We start from the raw sequence: 13,863 nt of genomic DNA on the forward strand, positions 1-13,863 counted from the left end.
TTGTCATCAATTATCTGTGAGGGGAAGACTGCTCCCCTCACAGATCATTGATGCCAATTGTTAACCACTTCAATACCTGGCACTTTCACCCCCTTTCTGCCCAGGCCAATATTCATCTTTCAGTGCAACGCTGTACCCAAATTACATTTTTAGCATTTTTTTCACACAAATAGAGCTTTCTTTTTGTTGTGATTTAATCACCATTGGGTTATTTATTTCTTGCTAAATAAGCAAAAAAACCTGAATATTTTGAAAAAAAAAATGTTTTCTTTACTTCTGTTATAAAAAGATTTTTGGAGTGCAGCATCATCATACAAAGGGTGTGGTGGTGATCAGGTACACTGAATAGTAATAATTTCTCTTTCGCTCACTGATGGACACTCAGCTCCATGTCCTCTTAGACCCTTGGGGCTTATGCTACTCCCTCTTTAGGAGTAGGACTAGGAGGAAACAATTTTTGGCTATGCCCCTAGGGCAGTCCCAGGGGGTATATCATCACTTCCTGCTATAGGAATTTAATTTTTTCTGCCTAGTCAGGAGTAAGGACCTGGCTCCCTGCTGGGATCTGTTGTCATGGCATCTTTTCCTTTTTAAATGGAATTTTTTATTTTCCTTTGTTATTTTCTGTTCCTGTGTGAACTAAAATCAATTCTGTTCCTGTGTGAACTACAATCAACAGCCGGACTGGGCGATGCACTCGATATCATAGATCCTTACGGCCTTCCCAGTCTGGCCTGCGAGCACGACCCAACTATTAGCCCTGCCAGGTTGGCCGCAACATAGCCCCACTGGATGGGGGCTGGCCAGTGAGTGAAACACCTCGCGAGGTCACATAGCCCTGGTCACGACAATGGTCACGCCCAGAGTCACAGCGTGCCTATGGCCGCAGCACCCCCATTCCAAGATGGCGCGTTGGACTGTTGGGAGTGGTGCCTGCCTAATTCCAAGATGTGGTGAGTAGTTTCCCCCCTCTTTTCTCTGGGAAATACTGGAGTGGACACGAACCCTTCCTGGGGATGGTAGGCCCCCCCTGTGTCCTTCCTCCCCTCATGGTTCTCCTCTCTCTCTAGTGGGGGTTTTTCACTGTAATGGTTGCCCTCACCTTCCCCGATCGCTCTCCCTTAGTCCCCCTTTGGGGTGCACAGGTTTTTCTGGGTGGGGGGTGTTAGGTTCTGGGCTGGTAGGCGGTGGGAGTTTGCCTCTGGCGGCTCCTTTTAGGGGTGCCTGCATTTATTGCTGTGCAGGGGGGGGGTCCCTGGGGGGCTCCCCCCTGGAGGACTACAAATTCCCTAGGGTCCTGCGCGGTGCCGCCATTTTGCCGTGGATGGCAGCCTTTTTTGTGTAGTCCAGCGGCCATGTTTTTGGGGGTTTCCATTGTAGTCTATGCAGTGCCCATTTTCTTAAAGTCCAGTGAGGTGACGTGCGGCGGGGGCCTCTAGTGACACTGTCGGGTCTTCCTTTCTGATCGCAGCGTGGCAGGCAGTTTGGCGCTCTGGATCCATCTCTGTGTGCATAGTGGTAAGTCCCTTTGGGTATACAATCCTTCCTCTGCTATAGACAGCGCCGCAGGTGCGCTGATCCCTGTGGTACCTCAGCGGTAGCGGTGTGCAGAGGGTTTGTTCTTACAAAAAAAAAAGAAACTTTTTTCTTTTGTACATAATGCGACTCCGATTTAACCGTGGAGCCCCTGGAATGTGTATCACCACCTGACCCACTCTCTGAAGCTGTGGGATCCTCTGGGTCTTAGTCTGCCCTGGCAGCCATGACGGCAGCCCTGCAGTCACTTGTGTCAAAGGTTGATATGGCCCTGCAAAGGCGGCCTAGCAAGAAGCGCCTCCCTGCCTTTGCCTGTATCCTCTGCCTCCTCAGTCTGAGGTGGATTTGGCCACCGCGGACGCGAGTCAACCCACTGGGTCTTCACACTCTGAGTGCTCTAACAGTGAAGATGAATCCTCTTCCACTGCAGCTGCACATGTCGCTAGTCTGGGGGATCCCCAAAACGCATGGTTGGAATACCTAAGCGTTTCACTAGGAGATATCCTTTTGAGGAGTCTCTCCCGAGGAAGCTGACGGTTCCACCGTCGAGGGACTCTCAGGTTTCCAGGTTAAATAAGGCCACACTTTTACCGGTGGAGGATTCTCCATCCTTTAAGAATCCTTTGGACAAGAGAGCTGAGGCTCTGGTTCGATACCTTTTCACCATGGCGGGTTCAATTTTGAGGCCGGTGTTTACTATCACCTTGGTATCTCAGACCTTAAGGGAATGGGCAAAAAGTTTTACGCCAGGATCTGGAAGGGGATCAACATCCTCCTGAGCTTGCAGATCAGTTGATTCAGGGGCTACAGTACATTTGTGATGCCCCTTTGGCTGGCAGAGTATCTGTGACAGCGGTGAACCTTCACCGCATGATTTGGTCAAAGTACTGGTCGGCCGACCAGGCTTCTAAAAAGGTGCTGACTGATCTACCTTTTGTAGGTGAGTGTTTGGTGCCTCTATGGAGGAAATCATTAAGGGCCTTATGGGAGGTAAGAGTACTTTACTTCCACAGGTTGCTAGGGACAAGGAATCTCATCATAAACGTGGTCCTTTTTTCCTCGGCTCCCAAGCGGTCCTTTCGGCCAACTGGATTGCACAAAAAGGGCTCAAGACCCACTCGTACTTTCATGGGCGGCTCCAAGAGACCCTGGAATGGTAAGTTAAAAGCGGTCCCTATTGGTTCCAAAGACAAGCCTTCCTCAGCCTGAAGGGGTGCCCTCACCCGTATCTGGGGTGGGACGACGACTTTGTTTCTTTCCAGACCCATGGACCTTGCTTATTCAGGACAAATGGGTCCACGAGTTGATTCAGTTCAGTTACAAGATCGAGTTTCGGTCCTTGCCTCCGGCAAGATTCTTTCCTTCCAACTTACGCCTGTCTCACAATCGGATGCAGGGCCTTTATGGGGCAGTGCAGAACCTGTTAGCACAAGGAGTCATTGTGCCAGTTCCACAGTCGGAACGTTTTTAAGGTTTTTATTCAAATCTGTTTACCATTCCCAGGAAGGAAGGCAAGGTCCACCCGATCTGGGAACTCAAGGCTCTGAACCACTTTGTGCGGGTTCAGAAATTGTGGATGTAGTCCATTCGCACGGTAATGGCGTTTCTTCATCAAGGGGATCTTTTGGCCTCTATTGATATCAAGGACGCTTACCTTTATATTCAAATATATGTCGGGCACCAGTGTTTTCTTCGCTTTGAAGTTGTGGCGTTACCCTTTGGTCTTGCTTCAGCTCCTCGGGTGTTCACAAAAGTGTTTGCCCCGGTGTTGGCCTTGCTCCGACAGAAGGGGATTGCGGTACTAGGCTACTTAGACGATCTGCTTCTACGTGCAGAGTCTATATCAGCTCTAGAAATCTATTTTGACATTACTGTGCGAACACGAGTTTGGATGAACACTGAATTTTCAGTTATCGGCTCTGACTCCAACCACCAAACTGGATTACTTGGGTCTGACGCTGGATTCAGCCACAGCCCGGGTGTTTCTTCCACAGGCGAAACTACTCAAGTTGCAGGATGTGATTCGGCTCCTGCAAGTGCTGGGTCTGATGGTCTCCACCTTCGAGGCGGTTCCATTTGCTCAGTTCCATACCAGACCTCTGCAAAGAGAGATTCTTGCCAAATGGAACAAGGTTCCACAGTCACTAGACAATCTGATCCTGTTGAGCCGGGCTATGAGAGGGTCTCTGATATGGTGGCTCCGCTCTCCGGAGCTTGGCCTGGGGAAGTCCATTCTTCCCCTGTATTGGACAGTGATTTCCATGGATGCCAGTCTGGATGGGGAGGTGTCTTGGGAGTGTACCCGGCTCAAGGTGTTTGGACTTGAGAGGAGTCCAGTCTGCCGATCAACATCCTGGAGATTCGGTGATCAGGCTTTGTCTGTCCCAGTGGATAGATCGTCTGCAGGGATGCCCAGTGAGGATACAATCGGACAATGCTACGGCTGTGGCATATGTCAATCATCAAGGGGGCACAAAAAGTGCCCTGGCGGGCCGGGAGGTAGCCGGCATCCTAAGGTGGGCAGAATGATATGTTCCGTCCCTCTCTGCTGTTCATGTTCCGGGGGTAGAGAATTGACAAGCGGACTATCTCAGTCGGCAGACGTTGGATCAGGGAGAATGGTCTCTCCATCCGGAGGTGTTTCATCAACTGTGCCTCTGGTGGGGGACTCTCGATGTGGACCTGTTGGCCTCCCATCTCAACAGGAAGGTGCAGAGGTTCATGTCAAGGCCTCGGGATCCTTTGGCAAACGCCACAGACGCCCTGGGGTCAGAATTGTCTGATTTACACTTTTTCTCCAATACAACTTCTGTCGAGGCTGCTACACAGAATCAAGGTGGAAGGGATTCCTAGTCATTCTGGTGGCACCAGACTGGCCTCACCGGTCTTGGTATGCAGGCCTGGTAAGGCTGGTTGCAGACGTTCCTTGGAAACTTCCTCTCAGGCAAGATTTTCTGTCTCAGGGACCAATCTTCCATCCTTCTTTACAGTCGCTGGCTTTAATGGCCTGGGTATTGAAAGCCAAGTTCTGAAGGACAGAGGGCTGTTAGAGTCGGTGATTCCTACACTGATGAAAGCTAGGAAATCTACTTCTAGGAAGGTTTATCATTGAGTTTGTAAGGCGTACATTACTTGGTGTCAGTCTCGAGGGGTTTCTCCCTGTTCCTTTTCTGTGTCTCGCCTGTTGGAGTTTCTACAATTAGGTGTAGATCAACGTTTGGCTCTGGGCACCATCAAAGGCCAGATTTCCGCATTGGCCATATTTTTCCAAAGGCCGTTGGCGGCAAAGTCCTTGGTTCACACTTTTGTGCAGGGGGTTTGCCATCTGGCTCCTCCAGTGCGATCCCTGGTACCCCCGTGGGATCTCAATTTGGTACTGTCAGTACTTCAAAAGCCTCCTTTTGAAAATATTTGTGACCTTCCTCTGCTCACTCTGTCGCAGAAGGTGGCCTTTTTGGTTGCTATTACTTCTGCGCGTAGGGTGTCGGAGTTGGCTGCGTTGTCCTATTGGTCGCCTGACCTGGTGGTTCATAGGGACAATGTGGTGTTACGACCCTGTCAGGTGTTCCTTCCTAAGGTTGTCTCGGAGTTTCATTTGAACGAAGATATTGTGTTGCCGTCTTTATTTCCTAAGCCGTAACACCCTTATGAAATTGCTCTACACTCCCTGGATCTAGTTCGAGCAATTAGGGTGTACCTGGCTGCGACTGAGTTGATTCGGTAATCCGTTTCTTTGTTTGTTCTTATGGATGGACCTTGTAAGGGGCAGGCCGCATCTGCTGCGACCATTTCCAGATGGATCAGCCAGACGGTGGTGCAGGCCTATTTCATTAAGGGTCAGGTTCCTTCTTTCCCTGTCAAGGAACATTCTACGAGGGCGCATAATGCCTCCTGGGCCTTCCTTCATCAGGCATCAGTGGTTCAGGTGTGCAAGGTGGCTACATGGTCATCTATACACAAATTCACAAAGTTTTATAAGGTGGATGTACTTGCATCTTCGGATGCTGTTTTCGACTGCAAAGTTTTGCAGGCTTTGGTTGCAGAGGCTCCTGCCTCATGATGGTGTATTTTTTTCCTGGTGGTGAGCTCCAGTTGTTCCTGGTTGAGCTCCTGTTTTACCTGGTTGGCTATGATTAGCCTTGTTGGGAATTATATGTATTGCTGTTTTTTTCCCACCCCACATATTGGCACTGCTTTGGGACATCCCAAGGGTCTAAGAAGATATGGAGCTGTGTCCTTCAGTAAACGAAATAGAAAAATTGATTTTTGTCTTACCGTAAAATCCTTTTCTCTGAGGTTTACTGAGGGACACAGCACCCACCCTTCTGTTGGGTTGATTTATGTATTCTTCTGACACTGCTTGTTACAAACTGAAGTCATATAGCAGGAAGTGATGGTATACCCCCTGAGACTGCCTCAGGGGCGTAGCCACAATTGTTTCCACCTAGTCCTACTCCTGAAGAGAGAACAGCATAAACCCAAGGGTCTAAGAAGATATGGAGCTATGTCTGTTAGTGAACCTCAGAGAAAAGTATTTTTTTTCTGATTGTTTTTTCTTTTTTTTTTTTTATCACTTATTTTTTTAACACATTGTGACTAGAGCAATATAATGTTACCATAGTAACACTGTGCTACTCTGTTAAAGTGTATCTGGACATAAGACGTACACCCACTGAGGCGAAATTCCCACCCGGCTGTCATTTTACAATGGGGGGGGGGGGGAATGATTAATGAGAGAAAGAGAAATTGTTCATTGCTCAAGGAACCCCTAGAAACCTTTGGAGGAACCCTGGCTGAGAAAGGCTGGACGAGGCAGTAATATATTTCTATCCCCCTTGGTGGGAGTGGAGATGACCCATCTATAAGGATATACTGTATTGTAAGCTCCATGAGCAGGGCCCTCTAATTCCTTCTGTATTTAATTGTATTGTAACTGTATTGTCTTCCCTCATATTGTAAAGCGCTGCGCAAACTGTTGGTTCTATATAAATCCTGTATAATAATGATGTAGCACCCTTCTAGGTAGGTGCTAGGTAACATATAGGGAAGACCTTGTCTGCTTATCAGCAGGGTTCAGTTATTTAGCTAGGCTGTCATGTGTTCCCAGGTGTGCCTGTTGAGCTTGGGGAGTCCTCATTGGACAGTGGAGGAAACCTGACCAATAGCACACCAAGGCTTGTATCTATCCCAGAGGAAAGAATATGCCACAATGCATCCTGGGATGGGGTATAAGTCTGAGGGGAAGCACATGATAGAGCATCTTTGGCGGGAATCAGATTCCCAGGCGGGAGGTGACGGCTGTCTCTCCTCCTGTCAGCGTGGAACGGGTGTCCTAGGTGACTGGGCTAAGAGGACAGAGGGTTGAGCTGAGCTGCAGAGAGAGATCCAGTGTGCTGAGGACCAAGCAGAGTTTCCAAGAAAGCAGTGTCGAGAGTACTGTAAACTGCCCCGGGGTCTGCCTAGGATAGGGGACCACTCCGAAAGGTCAGAGGGATCCAGGAGCCAGCTAGCCTGTGTAGAAGTTTAGAAAGGGGGTGCCAGAATTTAAGCCCCGAAGAGTTAAGAGTTGCAGCAGTAGTCACAGTTAAGCTACTTCAGCCGGGAGGGCTAAAGGGAGCAGTGCAAAGGACTTTTGTATCACTGGAGAGTGTCAGAAGTCAGTTCGAGTTCACAGACTGCAAGTCAGTGCTAAGTAGCGCCAACGGGCGTTGACCGGCATTCAGCCAGCGTCAAGTCAGTGTCGAGGCATTTTTCTCAGTGCCCCATTCTATTATGTATAGTTGAGCCAGAGGAGTATCCCACTCATTCCCTTCTCCCATCCAAGTTCCTAAATAAATACAAAACCAGCACAAGGCCGGTGTTGTAAAATTTTGTCGGACCCGTGAAAAAATCGGACCTCGTCACTTCCGGTGATAGAGCATCACAAAACAGCGGATGGGAGTCGTCAGTGCGCATGCGCAGAAGACATTTTTCGAGGTTTGGCAAAATTATAACAGAGAGCGGACAGCTGATTGAGAGGAGGCGGGGCTGAGGTGCGACGGAGGACGGAGGACACATATGCAGAGCTGGTGGAGGAGGCGGGACGGAGGTGCGGCCGTGTAATATATGCAGGACTTTAGCGACTCCTTATGTTTTATTATCTTTAGCAATTATCGTATTATTTATCCTTAGGATTTCATTACATTTAGTATTTCTTATTTTGTATTATATAAATAGTAAATGTAATGAAATCCTAAGGATAAATAATACGATAATTGCTAAAGATAATAAAACAAGGAGTCGCTAAAGTCCTGCATTTATTACACGGCCGCACCTCCGTCCCGCCTCCTCTCCCGCCTCCTCTATTCAGCTCTGCAGATGACGCGGCGGTGTCTTCCGTCCCACCTCAGCCCCGCCTCCTCTCATTCAGCTGCCCGCTATGTGTTATAAGTTTACCAAACCAAGATAATGTCTTATGCGCACTTGAGACTCCTATCACCGGAAGTGACGAGGTCCGATTTTTTTCACGGGTCCGAGAAAATTTTAGAACACCGCATTCCCACTACGAGATGTTTTCTCGGGGCTGCAGTTCCTCTGAGCTCCACAAGGTGGTGATCTCACTTCTACTCAGGAAGTGTCTATGGAAAACAGGAAGTGATGTCAGATACAGACAGGAAGTTCCGGGTGAGAGGTGAGTTGAGAGGAATTAGAGAGAAGACATTGTTGGAAGTGGCAGCAGAGGAGGTAATAAGATCTTATTTACTATTTACACCCAGTAACCCCTCCATCATGTCCGTCCTCTTCCTCCATAGTCACTGTGATGTCTTTTATCTCCAGCAGATGATGATACACACATATATAGTGTGGAAACCTAGATTAACCCCTTCAGGGTCAGAACATTTCCCCACTTACGGGGCCGGAACATTCTATTCATTTTGGAGATAAATTCTAGTAATATGTTCCTCTAAACAAACAGCACTGATAATAAATAGACAAGACAATGACCATCCTGACCATACATGGCCTACAAAGGGCAATTATTACACTACACAGGCAGCCAATGGGCAATCATTACAATATGCAGCCAACACAATGATGGAGTGCAGGGGTCAGGAGTATGGAGCATAGAGACCCTTACATTGCTGGTCAGGAGGAAGAAAACATTCCCCAGCCTGCCATGAAGAATATGTTCTATCATTGGTGTCAGAGGGAGGAAAATACTGAGGGAAGTAGAGGAGCTGAGAGACTTCTGAGGGGGTGCTGAGGCTGAGGGACTTTGGGGCTCCTGAGGGGGTAATGGGGTTGAAGGACTCTGGGCCCTTGGTGGGGTTAACGGGCAGCAGGGCTCTAAGCGAAGAGGAGGTTGTAGGGCTCAGGGGGACTCTAAGGTAGGAATGGGGGGGGGGGGGGTCTTGGTCTATGATGGTCCTCCCACCTACATTTACTTTTCAGAACTCCTGCCAGGAAATGAAGGCAACGTTCACCTTCTTACCATCTCACTGGTCAAAGAAAAAAAAAAAAAGTGTCCAGGATACCAAGTGGACTGATCCTTCATCCTTTGGTCGGCACTTTTTCTTTTAGGGGGTCTGTTTGAATAGCATTGTCTAATAGGTGACCAGGGGTCAGTGCTGTGCATCTAGCGGAGGCATTTCAATCCCTTCCCATGACACAGACTCAGGCAGTGCCCGGTGCTGGAATTCAGAATACCAGGAACCAACTGCCACTCTGTACAATGTCCTGGATACTACTCATACTTAGCAACTGAAAAAACATCCCCCTCCCAGCCGCTGTCCTCCTCCTACCCACACTGGGCTGCCATTGGAGGGAAGAGAACAGACTCCTCCCCAACAGCGCTCTACTTCACCAGCCCCATATTCCTGCTATCCAATCCCTTCTCTTACTACAGAGAGTGACATTATTATTATACTGGATTTATATAGCACCAACAGTTTCTGCAGCGCTTTACAACATGAGGGTAGCCAGCACAATACAATCATTGGTATCAGTGGGAGGAATAGTGCCCCATCATTAGTGTCAGTGGGAGGCATAGTGCTTCATCATTGGTATACATGGGAGGAATTCTGCCCCATCATTGGAATCAGTGGGAGGAACAGCGCTCCATCATTGGTATACAGTACATGGGAGGAATGGTGCCTCATCATTGGGGTCAGTGGCAATGTCCCCTTTAAGATGCGTGGACGCGCAGTCTAATTGACGGTCCCGCGCAAGCACAGTTTCAGACCGCGCAGACGTGGCGGCTGGGGAGCAGAGCAGTGCGCCCCGAGCCTGCCCATTGTGTGACAATAGCGAATGAAAATTCGCTATTGTCACACGGATCCTCCTCCTGGCCAATCAGGGAATGGGTCCTCCCGCTTCCTGATTGGCTGAAAGGCAAAACCCATGCCATTGGCCGAGGAGGAGGAGGAGGGAAGACTGAGGACTCGAGGAGACGCGTTGAGTCGGGACTGAAGAGAAGCTGCCTTCAGGTAAGTGCACTGGTCTCGCGGGGGGAACGCTGGCATCTCTGCATTGAAAGGTGGCACGCTGGCATCTCTACATTGAAAAGTGGCACGCTGGCATCTCTACATTGAAAGGGGGCATGCTGGCAATTCTACATTGATTGGGGGCAATGCTGCGGCACTCTGCATTGATTGGGGGCAATGCTGCGGCACTCTGCATTGATTGGGGGCAATGCTGTGGGCACTCTGCATTGATTGGGGGCAATGCTGAGGCACTCTGCATTGATTGGGGGCAATGCTGTGGGCACTCTGCATTGATTGGGGGCAATGCTGTGGGCACTCTGCATTGACGTCCCCCCCCCCAGCGGGCCACAGAAAAATTATCAAACGTTGACCGGTCTGCTGCGATAAAAAGGTTGGGGAGCATGGCGCTCAGAAATTTTTTTATTTGCTCAGCACAGTAAAAAATTAGAGGGAACATTGGTCAGTGGGAGGAATAGTGCTCTGTAATTTCAAGAACCTGGGGCTCAGTTTTACTTATGTTATAGACCCGAACAACCTCATTTTTTAAGACTTGGAATTGGCTCATGAGGAAAAACATATAATCACAATCACAAAAGAAAATGTGTAAACCCACTGATGGGGACTCGTATCTCCATTATACGTGTGCCACCACTCTCTTTGGAAAAGACAGTTGCGTAGACTCAAAAGAAATTGTATCAAAAATCAGGGCCCTACATTGACCTCACAGCACTGCCTCAGAGCACAGCAACCCTCATATTACCTCCCTCACATTTACATCCTATTATTGTGTGACCAATACCATCCAAATAATTCTTACTTTCATTTACCAAAGTTATCCATCTATAAGGAGACCTGTATAGATCAATAGACGGCACTAATGAGGATGGAGGAGGACCAGAGTCACGTGACTGAGAAGATACTAAACCTCACCCTGGAGATCATCTACCTGCTGACCGGAGAGGTGAGGAGGATTCTGGGAGGTCACATGACATCACTCTTATCTCTATTAATAAAACACAGACCTGACCGGAGAGGTGAGGAGGATTCTGGGAATCTAACATGATATTTATATTGTTTCCCCAACACAGAGATTTCCTCCTCTGAAGTCAGGTGATCATATGACCATCACAGTGCCTCCATGTGACTCCCTAAAACCTGAGAGACACAACATGCAGAAGATTCTAGAAGTCACCAAGAAGATGATGGAGCTGCTGACAGGAGAGGTGAGCGGTGCTGGGAATTCTGGGACATTATCCAGTAACAGACAAGGGATGTGTCTGGATGGTGACTGTATCATTGTGTGTGTCAGGTTCCTATAAGGTGTCAGGATGTCACTGTCTATTTCTCCATGGAGGAGTGGGAGTATTTAGAAGGACACAAGGATCTCTACAAGGACATCATGATGGAGAATCAGCCGTCCCTCACATCACCGGGTAAGAGGAGACTTTATTGTAAAGGAGAGAGCAGTACGGAGGCTCCACCTAGATCCCCCATCATCTGATAAACACATAGAAACAATGTATTCAGTCAGTGTGTGTGTTTCCTACAGATGGATCCAGTAATGGGAACCCACCAGAGAGATGTCCCCTTCCTCTGTATTCCTGTAATTCCACACAGGAAGATCACACGATTCCTCACCATCATCAGGTAGATGAGGAACAATCACTGATAGTATCATTAGGATCTGTACATTATCTGCATTGTTACCATTGATGTCATTTTTATTATATATTCAGAGTGGAAACCTGAGAGATTCTAAAGATGAGATAAAAGAGAAGGATGATGAGGATGGGGTGGTGGAGGAGTCAGGGTTTCAAAAAGAACACAAAGATCTGTACCAGGATATCATGGTGGAGTCATCCAGATACAGAAACCCACCTGAGAGATGTCCCCGTCCTCTGTATTCCCGGGATTCCACACAGGAAGATCACACCATCCCTCAGGTAGATGAGGATCAATTGTTGGTAATGATTTATACACAGCATGTTTGTTACAGTTAATGTTTTATTAGATCTTTCAGAGTGGAATCCTCGGGGATGATAATATTGTTGTTAAAGAAGAGTATAAAGAGGAGGATGAGGAGTATGGAGTGATGGAGGAGTTTTCAGAAGGACACAAGGATATGATGGAGCCACCTAATACCAGGAACCCACCAGAGAGATGTCCCCGTCCTCTGTATTCCCGGGATTCCTCACAGGAAGATCACACCATCTCTCACCATTACAAGGTTGGCATGACGGATCATCTAGAACATAACCTGGAGGAGACGATGTGTGCATAATTTTTGCAATGTCACAATAGTAAAGCTTACATTTTATACATGACGTTTTCTCACCTTCTTTTGGTTTAGGGAGAAGATCTGATAGATATAAAAGTTGAGGGTAAAGCAGAAGAAGAAAAGTATGTGAGGGATGATCCGCAGTCTATAGAGGAGGATGGAATAACGAGGACATTTATAGAAGAGGACACTCCTACAGAGATCAGCACAGGTGGGTCATTACCACTAAATACATTCCTCCACCCATACTGCTCAATGATTGGTCCAGAGTAGATCAAGGACTGGGTGATATCAGCCTGTTCTCCCCTGGTCACTTTCCTAAGCTGTGTTCCCTGTTCTGTATTCCTGTATTTCTCTCGGATAATCTTCCTTCTCTGTGCTGGAGATACAATTTATGTAGCTAGGCTGGATTTATGGAGATTCTGGGGTTCAACTATCAGCGAAATGTTGATTTTCACTATAGGCATTGCTCAATCTAGGCATCTGATGCATGTGCTTTGCGTCTTTTTCCCCATGCCCGGGTCTAGATCTCTTAAGGAGTAATTCTCACAGGGTAACTTACTCTTTTGTTTACTGGCAGTGCTGGGTGGAGGGATATGTGTGTATACTTTTATTCATTGATAATAATTGCGATTACATGTTCAACTGTTTGGAACCTTTAACAGAAAGTGATGAGAGAGGAGTCTATAACCCAATGATGGTGGTCTTACAGCAGAGTTCCACTGGTTTTCTTTATCGTATATCATGGGAAACAGAGCTGATAATGATAACTATTTGGGTTATACGCCACCTATAGGTAAATGGACACTGGCAACCAATAGACAGGAAGTTCCTCCTATATAACCCCTCCCATACAGGAAGAACATCCGTTTTTTCGCCAGTGTCTTGAAGGTGGTGGTCATGGCTGTTCAAGCTCTCCAGGTTTCGTATTGTCCCAGAAAAAGGGGAGATATAATCAGATCCATTCAAATGGCTAAGAGCTAAAAGGATGGTACCTGAGCCTAGGCAGCTGAAGACCCGAGCCTAGGCAGCCGAAGACCCGAGGTTTAGCCTGTAATCTGACCCTTTGGGCGCTGGACCCTGGGAAATGGAACCCTGGATACATTCTTACCCAAGGTGATTCCAGCAGGGTGCTCTACAACTGCAAGGGAGTGGACCCCGTATAACAGGGGGACCCAGTCCTTGATGGTCATGAATGGAGCCCGCCATGATGGGTGAAGTTTGGGCTCTATTCAGGGTCCTGAGGCGCGACTGGTAAGTGTTCCTTTTCCATTCTTGTTGGGAAAGGAATAGCGCAAAATTTTATTTAGCCGCAGTACTGTTTTTCCACCACAAACTGGCGCTTCTCTGCAGGTTTGTTTGTCTGCATTACAGATCTCGGTCAGCTTGGTCGATGTGCTAAAGTGCGTGCGGCCTTCAGCGCATGCGCATTGCGGATCGGCGCTCGTGAATGATGTCATGGGCCAGCACGAGAACGCCGGGTTTTTCAACTAAACGCTGCTAAGGCAGAGAAGCTCAGGATCTCTGGCTGGATGGTCGGCTGATCAGGGGAAGCGGTGCAGATCTAATAATATCTGTTTGGGCATG

General features: G+C 48.0%; 3 protein-coding genes across 3 annotated transcripts in view; 2 read left to right on the forward strand and 1 right to left on the reverse strand.

The window, feature by feature from the left end:
• The window catches only part of LOC309550737 (uncharacterized protein), a 578,111-nt gene that overhangs the window by 118,670 nt on the left and 445,578 nt on the right, over positions 1–13,863 (reverse strand). The gene's annotated exons all lie outside the window — the stretch shown is intronic.
• LOC309550284 (uncharacterized protein) overlaps positions 1–13,863 on the forward strand; it is a gene marked incomplete at both ends in the record, with an annotated part of 77,976 nt that overhangs the window by 52,018 nt on the left and 12,095 nt on the right. The window lies entirely within an intron of this gene.
• Positions 8,222–13,863, forward strand: part of LOC309550685 (uncharacterized protein) — a 903,485-nt gene continuing 897,843 nt past the window's right edge. Inside the window, exon 1 of the mRNA XM_082251020.1 lies at positions 8,222–8,259. The gene's annotated coding sequence lies outside the window, so the exon portion shown is untranslated. The remainder of the gene's footprint in view (positions 8,260–13,863) is intronic.

This window comes from Pelophylax lessonae (genome assembly GCF_965119305.1).
Source record: "Pelophylax lessonae genome assembly, chromosome: 3".
Taxonomy (NCBI): Eukaryota; Metazoa; Chordata; class Amphibia; order Anura; family Ranidae; genus Pelophylax; species Pelophylax lessonae.